The sequence below is a fragment of the Panthera leo genome, chromosome B3, assembly GCF_018350215.1.
Source record: "Panthera leo isolate Ple1 chromosome B3, P.leo_Ple1_pat1.1, whole genome shotgun sequence".
NCBI classification, from domain to species: domain Eukaryota; kingdom Metazoa; phylum Chordata; class Mammalia; order Carnivora; family Felidae; genus Panthera; species Panthera leo.
Window position 1 is genome coordinate 23,205,321 of NC_056684.1, and position 22,174 is coordinate 23,227,494.

Sequence of the window (22,174 nt, forward strand, 5' to 3'; positions counted from 1 at the left end):
TCAAATTGTTTGGAAGGAGAAATTGTTTGTAAAGACATGGAATCATATACTACTCATGAGTTATGGCCAATGTCCAGGTTTAATGGTCAAAAACTTAAAAGAAAGATGAATGGAAATAGGTGACAATGAAATTTGGGTTTAAGACATGTGGATACATCTCTCTCAAGTAGCAGAAAACCATTAACATATTTGTGTCTCATGTTAATGCTCACCAAGGTTGACTTCAGGAGCATAGGATTTCAAAAGTCAAGTGAATAGGATGATACACTGTATAAATACAAGTGAGACTCTGTCATGAGAGGTTCTGGTCATTGCCCAGTGACCTCATGAACAAAGTCACCATTTAGGCAGGGAGGAAGTTATGTGTGGAATTAGAAACATGATTTTCATTCATCATTTCACTTGTCATTTGTTCCTAATCTGTCAGCAGTGGAGAACAACACTGAGTCCCTGATATGGCACCATTACTTAGGTCATTCAGCCATCTATCTAGTTGCAGGTGGATAAATTGTACTACTTCCATCATGGAAGGGACAGTATTTTGTCCTTACTAGAATTCATACTTTTTTTTTTTTGGTCTGGATAGATATTTACTTTACTTGTTGCAACATTCCTGCCAAAACTACTAACCATGAAATTTCAGAATGCCTTATTCATTGTCATGGTATTACAGACAGTAATAGGCCCACGTTCATAGACTTAATTTTTCTCATTATGTCCCACACCATCCTGAAGAAGCTAGCTTGATAAAATAGTGGAAGGACCTTTAGAAGAAGACTCGGTAACAGGGCCAGCTAGGTGGCAATATTATATATGCTCTATAATCAGCATCCAATATGTGTAGTCATTTCTCTGATTTCCTTGAGTAACAGGAGTGGAAGCAAAGGGTGGAAATGGGAAAGGTACCATTCACTATTAATCCTTGTGACCTGCTAACATTTTTGCTTCTTGTTCCTGTGACTTAACACTGCTGACTTAGAGGTTATATTCCACATGAAGGGATGCTTCCACCAATTGATAAACCAATTGAACAGTTTAGTTATAGAGAATAAACTATGGTTACTAGAGAGGAGGTCGATGGGGATGGGTGAAATAGGTGATGGGGATTAAGGAGTGCGCTTGTTGAGATGAGGACTGGGTGATGTAGAGAATTACTGAATCACTATATTGTACATCTGAAACTAATATAACACTGTATGTTAACTATACTGGAATGTAAAATACATACATACATACATACATACATACATACATACATACATAAAACAATTGGAAAAAAAATGATCCGAACTGCAAGTAAAGACTGCCACCTGGTCACATTAGTCTCCTCATGGCTCTGAATAAGCATACAAATGGATCTGTGCTGGCTGAAATGTTTTTTTTTTCTTTCTTCTAATTAATAAATTTCTAAGAAAAAACATAGATAAAGTACTTAAAACCAAAAATATCTTATTTATTCAGGACTATGTTGATAATGAGAGATTTCAGTGTAGAACTTTGAACAATTCTGAATATAGTATTGAAAAGTAGGAAATTATAAGCAAAGAGCCTCATGGCATCAGTGGGTGTAATAATACTAAGTGAAACATCAAGGGTAATGAGAATTCAGGCAAGTTTTGTTGAAAACAGACCAGGCTGACAAGACATCACCTGGTAAATGGCTGAGGATGAGAAACCTGATTAGATACAGAGGGTGATCATATAAGCACAATAAGAGCCTCTTGCTAAACTTATTTAGCAGAACTATTGCAAAGGAATTTACAAAGTGCACAAATATGGCTAGGAGAAGACTCACGAGTCTGACTCAAGTTTGGTTAAATAAATAATCTTTGTCAGCCCCCTCTTGTTTAATAAAAGAAAATACAGTCTTCTTTCATTTGAACAATATGTGTCCACTTCTTCAGTTAATTTTTGTTCATTAAAGACAAGCTGAATCATATGTTGAGATGAGGGAGTAGATGGGGTTTGCTGGAAAGTACTCTCAGGTATTTAATACTAGGGAAAACAAAGACTAATATTTAAAACAGTTTCAGATTATAGGGGAGCATGGGTGGCTCAGTTGGTTAAGCATCCAACTTCGGCTCAGGTCATGATCTCACAGTTCGTGAGTTTGAGCCCCGCATGGGGCTCTGTGCTGACAGCTCAGAGCCTGGAGCCTGCTTCAGATTCTCTCTTTGTCTCTCTGTGTCTCTCTCTGACTCTCTCTCTCTCTCTCTCTCTCTCTCTCTCTCTGCCCCACCCCTGATTGTGCTCTGTCTGTCTCTGTCTTAAAAGTAAATAAAACATTAAAAAAAATTAAAAAACTAGTTTCAGATTACAGAGAATAACCAGTTAAGATTTCTAGGTGTTTATCACAAAGCTTTTTAGGTAGTAGGATAAGGACAGAAGTGGTAATCCAGAAGACTTCTGGTTTTGAGTTTAAATAAACATGGTTATGGTAAAAGGTGTGCTGGTGAACTTTTGGAGTGGGTCACATAGCAGCAGACACACAGATTGCTCATACATGATCTGTTGTTATTTCTTTGAAGTTTATATCATGTCATCCAACTTCATCTTGTAGGGCTTTGGCAAAAAGCTGTTATCAATAATTTTAAGTAGATTGGAGAAAAATTTTAAATGTTAATTTGGGGATATCAGATCCTGGAAGAAGCTAGAAGACTTAAGGATTTATCAAAAATGTTAAAATGTGCAAGACAGAACCCACAGTGTACATTGTAGTTTTTATTGGAACATACTTTTTCTCTCTAAAGTCCTAACCATTTCCATCATAGTTAATTAAATAAGACTGGTTTGTTTGAAAAATACGTCTAGTTTCATGAAACTTGCCTTATTATTTACCTTATTAAAGTAAGAATAGTCATTGACCACATAGGTCTGAGTTTGTGTGCCTGGAGCTTTCTTTAAGGAATCTCAGGTGGATTTTTAAAAGCCTCTAAAAGTTAGGAAGACAATCCAATAAATTGACCCCAGATTTTGCCTATATACTTATAGATTTCAGTTAATTCCACTTTTCAAGGTCCCCAAAATCCTTATCCTCCTGAGAACTCCAGAAAGTAACTTTTATAACTATGTGTAATGCAGGAAACAATATAAGTCACTAGTAGGCTGATTTTCCAGAGCAGTTTTACAAGCATTGGATCCCTCAAGACAACTTTAGTTTCTTAAAATAGGTCATATATGATTCATTACATATCACTCTCAAATATGTATTCCAGCAAAAGTCTTGATACTATAACCAATATTTCAAAATATTCTCTGTTACATTGAAGACATTCTTATTGTGCATATGCAAATAAGTATGTTGCCATAAATATAAGAATACTAAATAAGAGTTTCAAATTCTGGAAAAACAGGTTGGAAAAAAAGTAATTATGCATCTTTTCTTTAAAAGGTGTAGTTTACCAAAATAGCTTGAACTTACACCTAGCTATAAGATAAAATATCTCCATACATTTGGAAAATAAAATGTTAAAAAAAAACAGCAATATTTCAAATCACTATTTGTTTATTTTATTTTTAAGGCTTTAAAATTCCAGTTGGTTAACATGGTGTTATATCAATTTAATGTGTAAAATATAGTGATTCAACAGTTTCTTACATCTCCCGGTGCTCATCATGACAAGCCCACATGCCAAATCCCCATCACCTAATTAACCCATTTTCCACCCTTCTTCACATTGGTAATCATCAGTTTGTTCTTTATTAGATTCTTTCCTTATGTGTCTCTCTTTCCTTTATTTTCCCCATTTACTCATTTGTTTTGTTTCTTAAATTCCATGTATGAGGTAAACTATATGAAATTTGTCTTTCTCTGCCTGAATTATTTCACTTACCGTTATATTCTCTAGCTCCATCCATGCCATTGTAAATGTTAAGATTTCATTCTTTTTCCCATTCGATACTCTTTCCTTCTTTGTTAAAGATTGACCATATAGTTGTGGATCCATTTCTGGGGTTCTATGCTATTCTACTGCTCTATGTGTTTATTTTTGTGCCAGGTCATAGTGTTTTCATTACTACAGCTTTGACATGTGATGGCTCCAGGTTTTGTTTTCTTTTTCAAGATTGCTTTTGAGTATTCTGGGTCTTTTGTAGTTCCATATAAATTTGAGAATTGTCTGTTCTATCTGTGAAAAATGCTATCGGTATTTTGATAGGAATTGCATTAAATGTGTAGGTTGCTGGGCGCCTGGGTGGCTTAGTCAGTTAAGTGACTGAATTCGACTCAGGTTATGATCTTACACCTCGTGAGTTTGAGTCCCGCCATCGGGCTCTGTGCTGACAGCTCAGAGCCTGGAGCCTGCTTCAGATTCTGTGTCCCTCTCTCGCTCTGCCGCGCCTCTGCGCATGCTCTGTCTCTCTCTCTCAAGAATAGACAAACATTAAAAAATTAAATGTGTAGATTGCTTTGGGTGGTATAGACATTGTAACAATATTTGTTCTTCCATTCCATGAGGTGGAATGTCTTCCCATTTATTTGTGTCATCTTCAATGTTTTCATCAGTGTTTTATAGTTTTCAGAGTAAAGTCTTTACACCTTTGGTTAGGTTTATTCCTAGACATCTTGTTATTTTGGTGCATTTGTAAATGGGATATTTTCCCTAATTTATGTTTCTGCTGTTTTATTCTTATCAGAGCATAGAACTCCAACAGATTTGTGTGCATTGATTTTTGTACCCTGAGATTTTACACAATTTGTCAGTTCTAGAAGTTTTGTGGTGTAGTCTTTGGGTTTTCTATATAAAGTATCATGTCATCTGCAAATAGGGAAAATTTGACTTTTTCCTGGATGATTTGGATGCCTTTTATTTCATTTCGCTGTCTGATTGCTGAGGCCAGGGCTTCCAGTACTATGTTAAATTACAGTGGTGTGAGTATGCATCCAGAAAAGCTCTGTTTTTCTCCACTGAGGATGATGTTAGCTGTGGATTTTTCATAGATGGCATTTATTATGTTGAGGCATATTCCCTCCAAACCTACTTTGTTGTTGAGGATTTTTATCTTGAATGGACATTGTACTCTCTCAAATGCTTTTTCTGCATCAATTGAAATGATCAAGTGGTTATTGTCCTTTCTCTTACTGATGTGATGTATCAAACTGATTATTTTACAAATATTGAAACACACAACCCATTTTTTAAAAATATTTTATTTTGATTCGGTTTGCTTGTATTGAGGATATTTGTGTCTATGTTCATCATTGATATTAGCCTGTAGTTTTCTTTTTTAGTTGTGTCTTTGACTATTTTTGTTATCTGGGTGATGCTGGCTTGATAGAATGAGTTTGGAAGTTTTCCTTCCTGTTGTATTTTTTGGAATAGTTTAAGAATTTTTTTTTCTGTTTTTAAAAACATTTTTAATCTTTATTTATTTTTGAGAAAGGCAGAGCACAAGCAGGGCAGGGGCAGAGAGAGGGGTACAGAGGATCCAAATCAGGCTCTGCACTGACAGCCGTGAGTCTGATGTGGGACTTGAACTCACAAAATGCGAGATCATGACCTGAGGCCAAGTGGGATGCTCAATCAACTGACCCACCCAGGTGCCCCAAGAAGAGTAGATACTAAATCTTACTTAAATGTTTGGTATAATTCACTTATGAAGCCATTTGGCCCTGGACTTTTGTTTTGGTTAGGTTTTTGATTACTGATTCAATTTATTTCCTGGTTATCTGTCTGTTCAAATTTTCTATTTCTTTTTGTTTCAGTTTTGGTGGTATATATGTTTCTATAAATTTATCCATTTCTTCTAGTTTGTCCAATTTGTTGGCATATATTTTTTCATAATATTGTCTTATAATTGCATATCTGTGGTGTTGGGTGTTATTTCTCCTGTCTTGTTTGTGATTTTATTTATTTTATTTCTTTATCTCTTCTTTTTGATAAATCAGCCTTGAGGTTTACCAATTTTATTTTATCTGATATATTATATATGCTATATATATAATATTATATAATATACATATAAACTAGTTTTAAGAGGGATGTATAATATACATAAAACTAGTTTAAGAGGGAAGTTTATAATTTATATCTATAATATATAATTTATATATAAATTTTATATATTAATATGTAAATATTTATAAATTAATTTTTATAAATTAATATAAAACTAATTTATAAAATATAAATTAATATTTATAAATATATTAATATACATTAATATATAATATATTAATATAATATTTATAAATATTGAGATATAAATTATATATTAATATATAAATTATAAACTTCCCTCTTAAAACTAGTTTTGCTATATCCCAGGGGTTTTGGACCATTGTGTTTTCATTTCCATTTGTTTCCATGCATTTTTTTCTTTCTTCTTTATTTCTTGGTTGACCCATTCATGGTTTAGTAGCATGTTATTAAACCTCTGTGTATTCATTGTTTTTCCTGATTTTTTCCTTGTGGTTAATTTCTGGTTTCATAGCAAGCCCTGTGTTCAGAAAAGATGCATAGTATGGCTTGATTTTCTTGCATTTGTTGAGTCTTGTGTTGTGGCCTAAAATGTGATCTATACTAGAGAATGTCCCAAGTGATCTTGAAAGGAATGCTTTGTTAGGATAGAATGTTTTGAATATATCTGTTAAGTCCATCTGTTCAAGTGTATTACTCTTAGCCATTGTTTCCTTGTCAATTTCTGTTTACATGATGTGTTCACTGGTAGAAGTGGGGAGTTAACATCCCCTACTATTATTGTATTACTATCAATTAGTTATTTATGTTTGTTATTAACTCCTTTATATATTAAGGTATTCCCATATTAGTTTCTTAGATATTTACAATTGTTATATATTCTTGTTGGAAGTTCCCCTATATATTATGTAGTGTCCTTCTTTGTCTCTTGTTACAGTGTTTGTTTTAAAGTCTATTTTTTTCCAATATAAGTATTGCTGCCCTGGCTTTCTTTTGACACCATTGGCATGATAGGTGTTTCTCTACTCCCTCACTTTTAAATCTTCAAGTTTCTTGAGGTGTAAAAGAGTTTCTTGTAAAAATCACATAGATGGTTAATGTTTTTTTAATCCATTCTAACACCCTATGTATTTGGATTGTAGCATTTAGTCCATTTGCATTCAGCATGATTATTGATAGATTTATATATATGGGTATTTTCTTACTTGTTTTGTCATTGTTTCTGGGATTTTTCTTTTTCTGTCTAGTCTTTGTCACTTCTGGTGTTTCCTTTCCACTCAAAGAATCCTCTTTTTTATTTCTTCCAGAGCTGGTTTGGTGGCTACAATTCCTTTAGTTTTTGGGGGAAATATTATATCCTTCTATTCTGAATGATAGCCTTACAGAATAGAATATTCTTGGCTGCAGATTTTTCACATTTAGAAATTAGAATGTATCATGCCACTGTTTTCTGGTTTGCCAAGTTTCTGTTGATAAATATCCAACAATCTTTGTGTATCTTCTGTTGTAAGTTAAGGACTTCTTTCGTCTTGCTGCTTTTAAGATCTTTTCTTTATCACCATATTTTTCAAATTTAATTACAATATGTCTTGGTGTTGGACTGCTTTTGTTGATTTTGATGAGAATTCTCTGTACCTACTGTATCTGTATATCTGTTCTTCACCAGATTAAGGAACTTTTTTAGCTATTATTTCCTCAAATAAGTTTTATGCCACCTTTTCTCTCTCTTTTTCTGGTATTCCTCTAATATGAATGTTGTTACATTTGATGGAGTCACAATGCTACATCTATGCTCTTGTTGAATAATTCTTCTTTCTCTCTTTTCTTAAGCTTCATTATTTTCCATTTTTGTTATCCCGTCAGTCACTAATTTGTTCCTCTGCTTTTTCCAGCCTGGTGTTCTTTACATCAAGCCTGTTCCCAGCCTTGTTTATTTCATTCTTCATCTCTGATTGATACTTTTTTTAATTCTTTTATCTCTTTGGTAAGAGTCTCACTGATGTCTTCTCTTCTTTCCTCAAGACGAGTGAGTATTCTTATAACTATTGCTTTAAATTCTTCGTCAGGCATATTATTTATTTCTGTTTCACTTAGATCTCTGGTAATGGTCTTATCTTGTTCTTTAGTTTGGGATAAATTTATCCATCTTGGCCTTTTGTTTAGGTCTTGGTTTCTTTTGTATGTCAGAAAAAGCCAATTATTCCTCCTGCTCCTGAAAGTAATGCCCTTATTAAGAAGAGGTCCTGTAGTGCCCAGGGCCTGGTACTTCAGGATGTGTCTGTTGTGTGTACTTGATGTGCTCTGCTGTTGTGTTTTGGCTGCTCTGTTCTTCAGGCCAGTTGTCTGCAGAGACCCTTCTTGCCTGCTGTGTACAATGTTTGGTCCCTGGACTGAAAGTGATGAGTTTTAACTAGATGTGCTCTGGTATTCTTATTAAATAATACTTGACACCACTTCCACTAGAACTGAGGCCCTGAAGAACACTCTGGTTTGGAGATATGGTGTGAGCTGGATTTGTGTTGGTCTTATGGAGTAGGGGTCCATCATAGTGGGACTGATGCAAGTTTGACTGAGAAGGGAAGTCCAATCAGAGCACTGGGGAATGAGGTTTGGAGTAAACATGTTAGGAAGCCAGTGTCGGCACTGGACTGCTTCTCACAGTTGGCTCTGCATTTACACTGATGTGCAGGAGAGGGAAATGGTGCTACCCAGCTCCTTTGTTCCTAGAGAGGCATATCCATGAATGCTGCTTCTCAGAGAAGTGCTCCAAGAACAGATAGTCTCCCCATGATGTGTCCCAGGTGCTATTCTGATCAATGTTTCCACACTTTTTGTCCTGGGGTTGTTTAACTGCCTTATGTGCAGGAGCAGCACAGTCCCTCCAGGCTCTATCCCAGTTAAGCCTGCTGATCTTTAAACCTTCAGGATTTAAGTCCTACTGTTCACAGGAACTCATGGAATTCAGTCCCTGGATTTGGGGAAACATTCTCTTTGTGTGTTCTTCTTTGTGCTTCTCTCTCTCTCTCATTATTTTCTGCAACCACGGTTCCCTCTCTTCCTCAGTACTGGTGATCCATTTCTCCTTGAACCACATCTCCATATTTCCTTCCTTCTTCAATGTGGTCTCTTTTCTCCCTTTAGTTCAGAGTTTGTTCTGTCATTCTTCACACCAATCTCTGGATTGTAAAGTTTCTGCTGATATATCCCTTGCTAGCCTTTTGGGGTTTTCCAATTATGTTACTGTCTTCTTTTGTCTTGCATCTTTCAAATCTCTTTCTTTATCACTATATTTTTCTAACTTAATTAAAAGATATCTTGGTGTAGAAGAGTTAAAATAGTGGCATAGTAGGAGGACCCTATTCTTGTCATTCCAAAACAGCTAGACAAATATCATATCTTTCTGAACACCCCCAAAAAATTGATCTGAGGATTGAAAGAACAATTTCACAGCTAAAGGAGGAGAAGAGGGCATGGGCACGTCATGGAAGGTAGAAGGTGTGGAGACATGATTTGGGGGAGAAAAGGATCATGGGTGCTGCAGAAGGGAGGCAGCCCTGATCACGGAGAGATGTGTGAAAGAGAAAGAGATTCACACACACACACACACACAGAGAGAGAGAGAGAGAAAGAGAGAGAGGTGTGTGGGGTGGGCAGAGAGACTGCAGTGCATAGGGAATCACATGAGGAAGACATTTCTCCAAGGCCATTGACTGGGAAAATGAGAGGGGCTGATTTTTTTTGAGTTTTTATACAAGTGGAGCTCAGGAACTGGATTTTTAGAAGTCAGTGCCATGGCTGGTGTTAAGCTTAGCAGGCATTACAGTGATCCTGTGAAGAAGGAAGACAGAGGCTGTGGAGGGAGATTGTCCAATATGAGGATACCTTTGGATGCACTGGGAGAGATTGTTTCCCCTTCTTGGAATGCATCTGGGGAAGGTGGAATTGCCTCTCAGGGGAAAGAGAGCCAGTGGCACCATTGTGCTGCACTATCCCTTTATTATAAGGGCAGAGACACTTGCTGAGGGTGGCTAAGATACATTCAGGTTTTTTGATGCACTTCATTCTAAACTCCATGCTGCTGTACATTGGTACAGCTACCTTTGTGGAATAAAACAACACCAGTGCCAACCCGGCGAGACACTCCCCCTGAGGACCATAGTAGGTCCATGCCATGCTGGGTACCTAAGATTTGGATTTTTAAAACTCAGCCAGTGTGTCTGAGATAACACACAGGTGCATTGCACTACCAGGCAGATAGACAGCCAAGACACAGATACGGTGAAGGAAAAGATCTAAAGGATGCCTGGGATGCAAAAGGGGGGAGTATTCACTCTTCTATGAGGGCTTCCTGGAAAGCAGCAACCATGAAGTCCCATCTATGGGGATGATGGAGAGGCAATCAACATTTTTCTCCCTCAACCATCATCAGGGACTGTCTTCAGTGAGCAGCAGAGCACGAACAGTATAGGCCTGAGCACCTATGCTCTGCCGGTGTTTCTTTACAAGGCCAAGTGTGCCTGAGAACCAAAGAAGCAAGGCCATACCCCAGAAGACCAGCACAACCCCCACAAGTGCAAAGCCTACTGGCCATGGAGTACTGCAAAGCTTCAACTTTAATGGAAATTGGATCAGGCCTCCTTTAATAAGCAGACCATAGCACACCTCGCTAAAACTGGCCACCCTATGGCCAAGGTCCAAATACTCCCAACTGCAGGGAGGAAAAAACTCTGCAGAGGTCTGACCTGAGGTAAAAAGCAGTGAAATCACAGTAGCAGAGTGCACACAGCATACAGCAGAGACACTTCCTGAAACACCAGGCCCTGGACAGTATATGACCTTCTCTACATAAAGCCATTACTCTCAGGAGCAGGAAACATAACAGGCTTTTGTAACACACAGAATACAGAGACTTTGATAAAATTCCAAAATAGAGGAATTACTCCCAAAGGAAAGAACAAGAAAGGTCATGGCCAGGGATCTTATATGTAGATGTAAGATCTATTACATAGATATATGTAATATGCCTGATACAGAAAATACAACAACGGTCATAAGGATACTAGCTGGAATTAGGAAAATCATAGAAGATACCAGGGAGTCCCTTAGCAAGGGATAAAAGACCTAAAAACTAGTCATGCTGAAATAAAAAAATGCCATAACTCAGATTCAATACTGAGTGAATGTAATGATCATAAGGAAGGAAGAAGCAGAGGAATAGATAAGTGATATAGAAGATAAAATTATGGAAAATAATGAAGCTAAAAATAACAGAGAAAAACAAAATTGTATCATGAATGTTGACTAAGGGAAATCTGTGACTCCATAAAGCATAATAACATTTGGATCATATGATACCCAGCAGAAGAAAAGAGGAAAAAGGGAGCAGAAGGTGGGGTTTTTAAAAAATAAATTTCAGATAAACTAAAAATACTTATTTTTTGCAAATATACTTTTTTACCTTTTTAAAATTTTTTCCTTCTTCTAAAGGTCTCAAAATTTTGTTTAAATTTATTTATTTAAATTCAGGTTAGTAAACACACAGTGTAGTATTGGTTTCAGGGGTAGAACACAGTGATTCATCATTTACATATAATACCCAGTGCTCATCCCAACAAGTGCCCTACCTGATGTCCATCACCAATTTAGCCTATCCTCCCACTCACCTCCCCTCCAACAACACTTATTTTTTCTCTGTCTGTAAGAGTCTCTTTTGGTTTGCCTCACTCTCTGTTTTTATCTTAGTTTTCCTTCCCTTCCCCTATGTTCATCTGTTCATCTGTGTGTTTCTTAAATTCCACATATGAGTGATATCAGATAATGTTTGTCTTTTCTGACTGACTTATTTTGCTTAGCATAATACCCTCCAGTTCCATTCACGTTGTTGCAAATGGCAAGATTTCACTTTTTTCATTGCTGATGAAATCTTCTTTATCCACTCATCAGACAATGGGCATTTGGGTTCTTTCCATATGTTGGCTATTGTCAATAGTGCTGCTATAAATATTGGGGTACATGTGCCCTTTTGAATCTGCATTTTTGTATCCTTAAGATAAATACCTAGTAGTGCAATTCCTTGGTCATAGGATAATTCTATTTTTAATTTTTTGAGGAACCTCCATACTGTTCTCCAGAGTGGCTGTACCAGTTTGCATTCTGACCAACAGTGCAAATGGGTTCCCCTTTCTCCACATCCTCATCAACATCTGTTGTTCCATGAGTTGTTAATTGTAGCCATTCTGACAGGTGTGAAGTGCTATCTCATTGTGGTTTTGATTTGTGTTTTCCTGATGATGAGTAATACTGAGAATTTTTTCATGTGTCTGTTAGCCATCCGGATGTCTTCTTTGGAGAAGTGTCTATTCATGTCTTCTGCCCGTTTCTTCACTGGATAATTTGTGGGTTTTTTTGGGGGGGGTATTGAGTTTGATAAGTGTTTTATATATTTTGGATACTAACCCTTTATCAGATATGTCATTTGCAGATATCTTCTCCCATTTTGTCAGTTGCCTTTTAGTTTTATTTATTATTTCTTTTGCTGTGCAGAAGCTTTTTATCTTGATGAGGTCCCAATAGTTCATTTTTTATTTTATTCCCCTTGCATCCAGAGACGTGTCTAGTAAGAAGTTGCTGCAGCTGAGGTCAAAGAGGTTGCTGCCTGTTTTCTCCTGTAGTATTTTGGTGGTTTCCTGTCTCACATTTTGATCTTTCATCCATTTTAAGTTTATTTTTGTGACTGGTATGAGAAAGTGGTCCAGTTTCATTCTTCTGCCTGTCATTGTCCAATTTTCCCAGTATCATTTGCTGAAGAGACTGTCTTTTCTCCATTGGATACTCTATCCTGATTTGTTGAAGATTAGTTGGGCACATATCTGTGGGTCTATTCTGAGTTCTCAATGCAATTTCATTTGTTCTATTTGTTTCTGTACCAATACCATACTGTCTTGATGATTACACCTTTGTAATACAGCTTGAAGTCTGAAATTGTGGTGCTTCCAGCAATGGTTTTACTTTTCAACATTTCTTTGGCAATTCATGGTCTTTTTTGTTGCATACAAATTTGAGAATTGTTTTTTTTCTAGCTCTGTGAACAATTATGATGTTATTTGATAGGGCTGCATTGAATGTGTAGATTGCTTTGGGTAATATAGACATTTTAATAGTATTGTTTCTTCCAACTCATGAGCATGGGATGTTTTTCCATTTCTTTGTTTCCTCTTCAATTTCTTTCATAAGATTTCTGTACTTTTCAGTGTACAGATATTTTACCTCTTTGGTTAGGTTAATTCCTAGGTGTCTTACAGCTTTTGGTGCAATTATAAATGGGATTGATTCCTCAATATCTCTTTCTCCTGCTTCATTATTGCTGTATAGAAATGCAACCAATCTCAGTACATTGATTTTATATCTTGTGACTTTGCTGAATTCATGTGTCTGTTCTAGCACATTTTTGTGGAGTCCTTTGTGTTTTTCATGTAAAGTATCATGTTATCTGCAAAGAATGAAAATTTTTGACTTCTTCCTTGCCAATTTGGATGCTTTTTATTTTTTATTGTCTTATTGATAAGGTTAGGATTTCTAGTACTATTTTGAACAACATTGATGAGAGTGGGCATACTTGTCATGTTGCTGACCTTAGGGGACAAGCTCTCAGTTTTTCTCCATTGAGAATGAGATTAGCTGTGGCCCTTCCATATATGGCCTTTATGATTTTTAGGTATGTTCTTTTTACCCCTACTTTCTTGAGTTTTTTTTTTAATTAGGAAAAGATGATATGTTTTGTCAAATGCTTTTTTCTGCATCTGTTGAAAGGATCATATGTTCCTTATCCTTCCTTTTATTAAAGTAGTGTATCACATTGATTGATTTGTGAATATTGAACCAGACATGCAGCCCACAAATAAATACCACTTGAACATGGTGAATAATTCTTTTAATATACCATTGAATTCAATATACTAGTGTCTTGTTGGGATTTTTGAAACCATGTTTATTATGGATATTAGCCTGTAGTTCTCCTTTTTCATATGATCTTTGTCTGGATTTAGAATCAAGTTGATGCTGGCTTCAAAGAATTTGGAAGCTTTCCTTCCATTTTTAATTTTTGGAACAGTTTGAAAAGAGTATGTATTAACTTTTCTTTCAATGCCTTGTAAATATCCCCTGGGAAGCCATCTGGCTCAGGATTCTGTTTTGGGAGATTTTTTATTATGACTTGTTCAAATTTTCTATTTTTTTCCTGTTTGAGTTTTCTTGATGTGTGAGGTATTAGGACTTTGTCTATTTCTACCAGTTTGCCCAGTTGTTTGGCTTTTAATTTTTCATAGTATTCTTTTACAATCATTTGTATTTCTTTGGTGTAGGTTGTGTATTTTTTACCTTCCTTGCTCCTTGAGATAGGCCTGAATCCCAATGTACTTTCCTCTTAGACTGCCTTTGCTGCATCTCAAAGGGTTTGGACTGTCATGTTTTATTTTCATTTGATTCCCAGGTTTTTTAAGGTTTTTTTTTTTGTTGTTTACTGAGAGAGAGAGAGAGAGAGAGAGAAGGAGAGAGAGCGAGCTGGGGAGGAGCAGAGAGAGGGAGAGAGAGAGTCCTAAGCAGTTTCACACTGTCTGTGTGGAGCCCGATGTGGGTCTCAAACTCACAAACCATGAGATCATGATCTGAGCTGAAATCCAGAGTTAGACACTTAACTCACTGAACTACCCAGGCATCCCTACTTCTTTTTTTTTTTTAAGTTCATCTCTCATTTCCTCTTTAACCAATCCCTTCTTTAGTAGGATGTTCTTTAACCTCCATGTATTTGAGGGCTTTCCAAATTTTTTCTTATGGTTGATTTCAAGTTTCATAGCATTGTAATCTGAAAATATGTATTGTATGATCTCGATCTTTTTGTACTGTTTGAGGGCTGATTTGTGACCCAGTATGATCTATTCTGGGGTATGTTCCATGTGCACTAGAAACTAATGTGTGTTCTGCTGCTTTAGGATGCAATGTTCTGAATATGTCTGTTAAGTCCATCTGGTCCAGTGTGTCAATAAAAGGCATTGTTTCCCTGTTGATTTTCTGCCCTGATGATCTGTCCATTGCTCTAAGTGGGGTATTAAAATCTCCTACTATTGTGGTATTGTTATCAATGAATTGCTTCATGTTTGTGACTAATTGATTTATATATTTGGGCTCTTTCAAGTAGGAATCATAAATATTTACAATTGTTTGATTTTCTTGGTGGATATACTCCTTAATTATGAGACAATGACCTTCTTTAACTCTTATTACAGTCTTTGTTTTAAAATCTAGTTTGTCTGCACTATAAATATGGCTACTCTGGCTTTCTTCTGACCAGCATTAGAATGATAGATGGTTCTCCTTTCCCTCACTTTCTACCTGAAGGTGTCTTTAGGTCTAAATGAGTCTCTTGTAGGCAGCATATAGATGGATCTTCTTTTTGTATTCATTCTGATACCCTATGTCTTTTACTTAGAGTATTTAGTCCATTGACATTGAGAGTGATTATTGAAAGATATGAATTTAGTGCCATTGCAGTGCCTGTAGAATTGGCTTTTCTGGTGATTTCTCTGTTCCTTTGTAGTCTTTGTTGCTTTGGTCTTCTTTTTTTTTCCTCCAGTCAGAGAGCCTCCCTTAAAATTTCTTCCAAGGCTGGTTTAGTGGTCATGAACTCCTTTAGTTTTTGTTTGCCTGGGAAACTCTTTATCTCTTCTATTCTGAGTGGCAGCCTTCCTGGATAAAGGACCCCTGGATGCATTTTTTTTTTCATTCAGTACATTGAATAATTTTCTGCTACTCCCTTCTAGCCTGCCAAGTCAGTGTACAGGTCTGCTACTAGCCTTAGGTTTCTACTCTTGTAGGTTAAGGATCTTTTATCCCTGCTGCTTTCAGAATCTCTCTTAGTCTTTGTATTTTGCAAGTTTCACTATGATATGTCATGACACTGACCTATTTTTTTGTTGAATTTGAGGCAGATTCTCTGTGCCACTTTGAATTGAACGTCTGTTTCCTTCTCCAGATTAGGGAAGTTCTCAGCTATAATCTGTTCAAATAAAACTTCTGCTCCCCTTTCTGGCTTTTCTTCTGGGACTCCTATGATACGGATATTGACCTGTTTCACCGAATCACTTAGTTCTCTAAGTGTCCCTTCATGATCTAGTAATTTCAAACCCTTCTTGTTTTAGCTTTCTTATTTTCCATAATTTTATCTTCTATTTCACCCATTCTCTCTCCTGCTTCTTGAATCCTCATTGTGACTGTACCCAGTTTGTTTTGCATCTCAGTTATAGAATTTTTTATTTCATCCTGTTTGTTAGGTATTTGATCTCTGGAGCATGGTTTTCTCTAGTATTTTCTATGATATTTTCAAGTCAAACTAGTAGTCTTATGACTGTTGTTCTAAATTCTTGTTCAGTTATATTGCTTATATTTGTTTTGAGCAAATCCCTGTCTGTGATTTATTCTTGATTTTTCTTTTGGGGGATATTCCTCCACCATGTCATTTTGGATAAAGCTCTGTCTTTTTTGTATTTTGAACTCTTGTTATGTTTCCTGCACCTGAGACTACTTCTATATTAAAAATAGGTCATACACTGTCAAGGTCCTGGCATTTTAGGAAGTTTTCCTGGTGTATACTGTGTGCATTCTGCTGGTGTGTTTTGGCTGCTCTTTTTCACTGGTCAAACCTCTGCAGAGCTCCTCCTTGCTTGCAGTTGTGGAATTTTTGGACCTTTAACTAGGTATGCTTTGATTTATTAGCTGAAGTAACCCTGGAAAAAAGAAGGGGGAGTCTGATCCCCCCAAAAAGAGAGAAGGTACTTGACAAGAAAAAAATACAGAATAAAAAAAAAAAAAACTATAAGACTGATTCCAAAGAAAAAGAATGGTATATATATATATGTATACATATATATATATATGAATAAAAAAGACTGATCTCCCCCAAAAAAGAGAGAGAAAAGGAAATAGAAAAGAAAAAAAAAGAAACTATGAGCCTGATTCCAAAAGAAGAAAAGAAGAATAAAGAAACTAAGATAAAAGAACTGTAGGTGTCATTCTGAACCTCTGGATATTCAATACACTTGGTATATGTGGGGTGCTGGCTTTGGTGGTATTCTGGAGGAAAGGTCCACTGCTTTGGCTTACAGTCACTCTTGACCCAGTAAATGCACAGTTGCCAGACATGGGGCGGGGGGTGGGGTTTGGTGTCAGTGGGTCACATCTTCACTGGAGGCTGCAGTGTTGCTCTCTGAAGTCCCACCATGTTGGTGTTGGGGGGTGGGGAAATGGCGCCACCCCAGTCTCTCATCCCCAGGTGGGGATCTCTTACATCCATCTGTTCAGGCAGGCCTCACAGAATAGCGAGGACAGTGAGCTTGCCCTGCACCACAACTCTTCTGTGTTTTTTTCTTTGGCGTGATGCTAAGATTCAAAACTCAAAGTCTTAAAGGACCCAGCACCACATGGATATGCTCCCCTCCTTCATAGTAGAGCCTCTCCATGCTATGTGAAAGCCTCTTTCCCTGAGAAACTATCCCAAGCCTGCACAGTGCATGGAATATATGGTGTAGCACCACTAAAGGCAGCAAAGGTTAAATTCCCTCTGGATGCACCTCTGTCCCCTGCTGATAAAAGACCTCGTCTGGCACCTACAGGGTCTTTTGTCTTGGGAGACAATAAACCCTCTTCCAAAAGTACTCTAGGAAAGGTAATGTTCTTTCCCAGTGCACCCCAGAGGTCCCTACACCACACTATGCACTCAGGGCTAGCTCCCTCCTTCCCCAAGAGTGCACACTACAGCTCTGCTCCAGAGAAAGTTGCACACTTCCAAAACCTCAGAGTTTGAGCTCCAAATGCAGTATGCAAAAAACCAACTGGGACACAATACTTCATACTTCTCAGTCATTGTTCCAGAGAGGTTTTCCTCATGTGCTAACTCGATGCTTCACTTTCTCAACTCATCTCTATTTCTCTCCCTTTTGTATCTCCACAGAACAGGTTCTCTCCCCTATGAGACACTGCCATTTTTCTCTTCCCTAATTCACCTTCATGCACCTCACACCTGCCAAACTCTCTTCTTCCAACTGTGGAGATTCTCTGTCAATCTGCAGATCAATTTCCTGGGTGTTCCAAGTGATCTGACCTTTAGAGCTGTGTTTGAGAACAAAGAATGCCCAGGGTCTGCTTACTTCTCAGTCATCTTAACTCCTCGCCTAAAGCTCTCAAAAATATATTTTTAAAAATTTTAAGCGATTTTTATTTAACATACAGTATAATATTGGTTTCAGAAGTAGAATTCAGTAATTCATTCTATACGTACAACACGCAGTGCTCATTACAACAGGTGCCTTTCTTAATACCTATCAATAATCTAGCTCATCCCCTAGCCATTTCCCTCCAGCAACCCTCAGTTTGTTCTCTAACATTAAGAGTCTCTTATTATTTGTTTCCCTCTTTTTTCTTTTCCCCCTTACCATTAATTCATTTGTTTTGTTTCTTAAATTATACCTATGAGTGAAATCATGTGGTATTTCTATGTCTCTCACTGTCTTTTTTCCTTTAGCATAATACACTCTAGCTCCATCCAAGTCATTGCAAATAGCAAGATTTCCTATTTTCTTTCTTCCTTTCTTTCTTTCTTTCTTTCTTTCTTTCTTTCTTTCTTTCTTTCTTTCTAGTAATATTCAATTGAATATATATAACACACTTTATCCATTCCTCAGTTGATGGACATTTGGGCTCTCTTCATTGTTTGGCTATTGTTGATAGTGCTACTATAAATATCGGGGTGCATGTACCCATTAGTATTTTTGTATCTTTGCGTGAATACCTCATAGTGCAATTGTTGGGTCATAAGGTAGTTCTGTTTTTAACATTTTGAGTAAGTTTCATACCTTTCTCCAGATTAGCAGCACCAGTTTGCATTCCCGCTAACAGTGCAAGAGGGTTCCCCTTTCTGCACATCCTCATCAACACCTGTCATTTTATTTTTATTTTACTGATGTTATTGTTTGACTGTTGAGTCTAGGACTTCCAGTACTAATTTTATAAACAATGGTGACTTCTTCCTTGACGATTTCAATACCCTTTATTTTGTTGTTGTTGTTGTTGTTGTTGTTGTTGTTGTTGTTTGATTGCTGAGTGTAAGACTTCCAATACTAATTTTATAACAATGGTGAGAGTAGACAGCTTTCACTTCTCCTGACTACAGAGGGAAATCTCTCACTTTTTCCATATTGAGGATGATATTAGCTGTGAGCCTTTCATATATGGCCTTTATGATGTTGAGTTATGTTCCATCTATCCCTATTGTTTTGAGGGTTTGCATCAAAAATGGGAGCTGTACTTTGCCAAATATTCCTTTCTGTATCTATTGAGAGAATCATATGGTCTTAATCCTTTCTTTTATTAATGTGGTGTATCACATTGATTGATTTGTGAATATTGAACCAATCCTGCAGCCCAGGAATAAATCCCATTTTATTGTGGTGAATGATTCTTATTGTTGGATTCAATTTGCTAATATTTTGTTTAGAATTTTTGTATCCATTTTCATCAGGGATACTGGCCTGTGATTCACCTTTATAGTGGAGTCTCTGTATGGTTTTGGAATCAAGGTAATGCTAGCCTAGTAGAATGAGTTTCATTTTCCTTCCATTTCTACCTTTGGAACAGTTTGAGAAAAGGTTAACTCTCCTTTAACTGGTAGAATTCCCCTAGCGAGCCATCGGGCCCTAGACTTTTTCATTGAGAGATTTTTGGTTACTGTTTCAATTTATTTGATAGTTATGGGCCTGTTTAAATTTTGTTTTTCTTTCTGTTTCAGTTTTGGTAGTTTATATGTTTTTAGAACTATGTCCATTTCTTCCAGATTGCCCAGGTTGTTTCATATAACTTTTCATAATATTCTTTGATAATGTTTTTATTACTGTGGAGATGGTTGTGATTTCTCCTCTCTCATTCATTATCTTATTTGTTTGAGTCCTTTTTCTTTTCTTTTTGATAAGTCTGGTTTGTGGTTTATCAATTTTATTAGTTCTTTCAAAGGAGCAACTTCTGGTTTCATTGATCTGTTCTACTTTTTCCTGTTTGTTTGTTTCTATATTGTTTATTTCTGTTCTAATCTTTATTATTCCCCTTCTTCTGCTTGCTTCAGGCTTCATTTGCTGTTCATTTTCTAGCTTCTTTAGGTGTAGGCTTAGGTTGTGTATTTGATATTTTCCTTGCTTCTGGAGTTAGGCCTCTGTTATTATATATTTCCCTCTTATGATTGATTTTGCTGCATCCTGAAGGTTTTTGACCATTATGTTTTCACTTTCATTTGTTTCCATGTACTTTTTATTTCATATTTAATTTCCTGGTTAACCCATTCATTAAAGAATGAATATTTTTGTCTGCCCAAGTATTTCCTAGTGGTTGACTTCATAGTGTTGTGGTCAGACAATATGCATGGTGTAATCTCATTAAAAAAAAATATTTCTTGAAGCCTCATATGTGACCCAGTATGTGATCTATTGGGAAACTGTTCTGTGTGCACTTCAAAATAATGTGTAATCTGCTGCTTTAGGATGAAATGTTCTGAATATATCTCTTAAGTCCATCTGATCCAATGTGTCTTTCAAAGCCATTATTTCCTTGTAAGTTTTCTCGTTAGAAGATCTGTCCATTTTTGTAAGTAGAGTGTTAAGTCCACTATTATTTTTTTAAATTATTACTGAGTTTCTTTATGTTTGTTATTGTTTTATGTATATGGGTGGTCCAAAGTTGGGAGCACAAATATTTATGATTTTTTATCTTGTTGTATAGAATTTTTTATTATGATATAGTGCTCTTCTTCATCTCTTGTAACAGTCTTTGGCTTAAAATCCAATTTATCTGATATAAGTATGGCTAATCTGGCTTTCATTATTTTTTATTTTTATTTTTTTTGCTACTTTCACCATCAACAGTTATTAAATGACATATATTCTACTAGTGCAGGATTATTTTTTGGTCTTCTATTTTTATTTATTTATTTACTTATTTTTAAATATGAAATTTATTGTCAAATTGGTTTCAATACAACACCCAGTACTCATCCCAAAAGGTGTCCCCCTCAATACCCACAACCCTCCCCTCCATCCTATCCCCCATCAACCCTCAGTTTGTTCTCAGTTTTTAAGAGTCTCTTATGCTTTGGCTCTCTCCCAATCTAACCTCGTTTTTCTTTCTTCTTCTTCCCCTCCCCCATGAACTTCTGTTGTTTCTCAGGATCCACGTAAGAGTGAAAACATATGGTATCTGTCTTTCTCTGTATGGCTTATTTCACTTAGCATAAAAGTCTCCAGTTCCATCCACGTTGCTACAAAATGCCATATTTCATTCTTTCTCATGGTCAATTAATATTGCATTATGTATATAAACCACAATTTATTTATCCATTCATCAGTTGATGGACATTTAGGCTCTTTCCATAATTTGGCTATTGTTGAAAGTGCTGTATACACATTGGGGTACAAGTGCCCCTATGCAACAGCACTCCTGTATCCCTTGGATAAATTCCTAGCAGTGCTATTGCTGGATCATAGGGTAGATCCATTTTTAATCTTTTGAGGAACCTCCACACTGGTTTCCAGAGTGGCTGCACCAGTTTGAATTCCCACCAACAGTGCAAGAGGGTTCCCGTTTCTCCACATCCTCTCCAGCATCTATAGTCTCCTGATTTGTTCATTTTAGCCACTTTGACTGATGTGAGGTGATATCTGAGTGTGGTTTTGATTTGTATTTCCCTGATGAGTAGCGATGTTGATCATCTTTTCATGTGCCTGTTGGCCATCTGGATGTCTTCTTTAGAGAAGTGTCTTTCATGTTTCTGCCCATTTCTTCACTGGATTATTTGTTTCCTGGGTGTGGAGCTTGGTGTGCTCTTTATAGATTTTGGATACTAGCCCTTTGTCTGATATGTCATTTGCAAATATCTTTTGCCATTCCATTGGTTGCCTTTTAGTTTTGTTGATTATTTCCTTTGCTGTGCAGAAGATTTTTATCTTCATGAGGTCCCAATAGTTCATTTTTGCTTTTAATTCCCTTGCCTTTGGGGATGTGTCAAGTAAGAAATTGCTACAGCTGAAGTCAGAGAGGTATTTTCCTGCTTTCTCCTCTAGGGTTTTGATGGTTTCCTGTCTCACATTCAGGTCCTTTATCCATTTTGAGTTTATTTTTGTGAATGATGTAAGAAAGTGGTCTAGTTTCAACCTTCTGCATGTTGC